Source organism: Schistocerca serialis, chromosome 3, assembly GCF_023864345.2.
Source record: "Schistocerca serialis cubense isolate TAMUIC-IGC-003099 chromosome 3, iqSchSeri2.2, whole genome shotgun sequence".
Classification (NCBI taxonomy): domain Eukaryota; kingdom Metazoa; phylum Arthropoda; class Insecta; order Orthoptera; family Acrididae; genus Schistocerca; species Schistocerca serialis.
This window is the reverse complement of record NC_064640.1, coordinates 534,975,834-534,979,161: the sequence shown is the minus strand read 5'-3', so window position 1 is coordinate 534,979,161 and position 3,328 is coordinate 534,975,834.

Below are 3,328 nucleotides of genomic sequence, written 5' to 3'. Positions count from 1 at the left end.
ACCTGGGATCTACTCCCTGCTAGGCAGTTATGTTAACCACTGCATGATCCAGACACAAAGTATACCGTGAATGTGCGGAATATCTTGGCACACTCCCAGGCTGACCCACACTCAGACCTAGTACAACTTAGCTGCAGTAGACCATTTATTTCCTCCACCCTCATTAATTTTAGATTCCCAATGGAGGCTGAATGTAAATGTGCATCTGCACTGAAAGCTGTGCAGTCACTGCCCATTAATGTGAATCAATTATGTGAATGCATTGTGTCCAAAAGAACAAACACCATGTGTTTATATAATTGATTCACCTCAATAGGCAATGAATCCACTGCCTTCATTGTGGATGCACATTTACACTCAGTCTCCAGTGACAATCTAAAATTAGTGAGCATGGAGGACATGCACAGGTACTGTGGATAGGTGGGTCAGCCAGGAAGCATGCCGAGATAGTGCATGCATTTGCAATAAACACTTTGTCAGGGTGGCATGGTGGTTAACACAATTGCATAGCTAATAGGAAATCCCTCGTTTGAGTCCTGGTCTGGCATACATGGTCACTCACAGATGCTGATTCCACATAAAGTCGTGATGCAGCTGATATCGTTAAGTCCTTCCCTTTCCTGTTTTTTCTCCCCCGCCAACTTCAATTTACATAATGCTTATAACAGTTGCAGTATCCATGTGCTGTCTGTTATTTTGGAGGTGTCTGAAAAAACAGGCACCACAAATTCATATAAGCTTTAAATTTATGTGTAATGTTATGAAAACCACTCGTATTAGCTTGCTGTCATCATGTGACAATACACATAGCCCTCTTCTGATTGTATGAAGCTAGATAGTTTTTATCTTCATTATTTTGCAGAAACAGTTAAAAACTGAAAATCAGCCTGAAGTTCGATTGTGAACAAACACACGTGGAAGCCTTTATTAGTGTGATTTTTTCTGGATATTAGCTCACATCTAAGAAAACTACTTTTGCAAAGTATTTAAAATCATGTTCTTTGAAGAACATGTGTTTTTATCTTTCAGTAGGTGAACGATAAATAATTAATCATTATCTTCCGATTATTGCCATGAGTCACCACTATAATGTTGCTGCAGTGTACATAACTTTTTTTTCAACATGGGCACAATCAGAATAATTCTGTTTATTACTTTTATTTTGTAGACACAAGTTCTGTGCCTGTCCAAGGCCACTCTGCGCTGGTGTCAGATATCTCGCACAGCCCTATCATCTTATACATTGTTGTCAGATTTCCACTCATCTCATTTGTATGACATCACACGCCGGTCTCCCTACGAATTAAATCACAGGAAATTTTAAAAAATGGCGAGAAATTTCAAAATAATTAGTTGTGCTAACTGTAAAATGACGTAAATTCTATACTCCAAGATGGCCTCTATGATGTAATACGAGATGGCTATTCAATATGGCGGACTTGGGCATACAAGGACAGTCCCAATAATGTAAGAATCCAAGATGGCAATAGATGATGGTGGACCTATATATACGATGACAGGAGAAGTAAGTGACACTCTCAGTTTACTTGTAAGTGATGCCAGAATCATGTGGCACCCACTGTGACCACAATCTTGATAGCAGTTGTTCCAGTAAGCCAGGAGTGACATCAGCTTCTCTCATCTTTGCATGAGCCCCCGAAAATCTCAATATATTCTCAGAGAAAGCATCTGAATATACGAGGTGTGGCTATAAAATAACAAGAGGATCACTGTAAAACACTTTCCTTCAAAAACAAACATATTTAGTTACTGTCACCCTCAATATACTCCCCTCCTCTGTCCCTACAAAGCTCCATGCGAATTTTCCATTGATGAAAATAATCCTGGCAGTTTTCCTCCATGAGCTCCTTAATTATACATGCTGCTTTTTCAAAAAAATTCAAATGGCTCTGAGCACTATGGGACTTAACAGCTGTGGTCATCAGTCCCCTAGAACGTAGAACTACTTAAACCTAACTAACCTAAGGACATCACACACATCCATGCCCGAGGCAGGATTCGAACCTGCGACCGTAGCAGTCGCGCATGCTGCTTTTTCTTCCACTGCTTAAACGAACTGAAATCTTGCTCCTCTTAGAGCAGATTTTACTTTGGGGAATACAAAGAATTCAAATGATGCTAGGTCAGGCGAATAAGGTGGGTGGTCTAACACTGGGATACTGCACTTTACTAGTAACCTTTTACCGAGTAATGTGGTATGAGCTGGTGTGTTGTCTTGGTGCAGAAATCATTAAAGCTGATTCACATTGTCCATCACGTCACATCGCATCACATCCGATCAAAACATTCTGCAGTGCATTTCACATGGCGGCATCCACACTGGTCATCCTGTCCCACCACATCATGTGACAGCACTGTCAAGATTTCTCAGGAAGAAAGCTTTGATGGTTAATGTGATCAAACAGTTGTTGATCACATGATCCCCAAGTTCATTTCCTCGCGATAGAAGACTATGCTCAGATCTCCAAATTTCGTTTCAACGTGGTTTTCGTGGTCGATGTCAGTTGTATGTTGTTCATTATTCGTTTTAATTATTTATTTTCGTTACTTATTTTGTGAAAACATATAATAAATGATGAAAGACTAATTGAAGGAATGGGCAGCAGTCTGAATTTTAAAACATGAGTGTGCTAAATTACTTACCCTCTCCTACATTTTTAAAGTGCATTTTATCTCACTCTGGTACCATATTTAATATTTTACAATGTAATGGATAGCAATATGGCTGCAACATGATCTGGAAAAGTACTGTGGGTAGAATCTGATTAGTAAGTGGTATTATTTGTATGTTGAATTTACAATTAAATCAATACAATGAAATGAATACCTTAGCTGCATACAGGCGTTGATATATGTCAACGGGGACAGTTGAAAACGTGTGCCTGACCAGTACTCGAACCCGGGATCTCTTCCTTACATGGCAGACTCTCTATCCACAGAGGATAGTGCGACTGCAGGGACTTACCTCTGGGACTCCTCCTGTGAGACCCACATTCCCAACTTATTGTCCCGCACTATATACTTGTGCCCCTGCCTATTACACTCATTACTCGCGGCTTTACCAATTCCCGTAAGACTTCGGGCAATGTGTGCATCCACACAGAAGATGGTCAAATGGCCGGTGAGCCTTAAATATTTGCACGTTGTCAGGCATTTGTAATGTTTTCTAAATAAATGGAAGGGAACCTTCAGGCACTGCAAAAGTGGCAAAATCATTCTTTTAGGTATACAAGAAGTAATGTTTTAAAGTTCTTTGTTCAAGTATGTGTTAGTGGCAAGCTTATTTATTGTTTATGAGTTCTCTGGA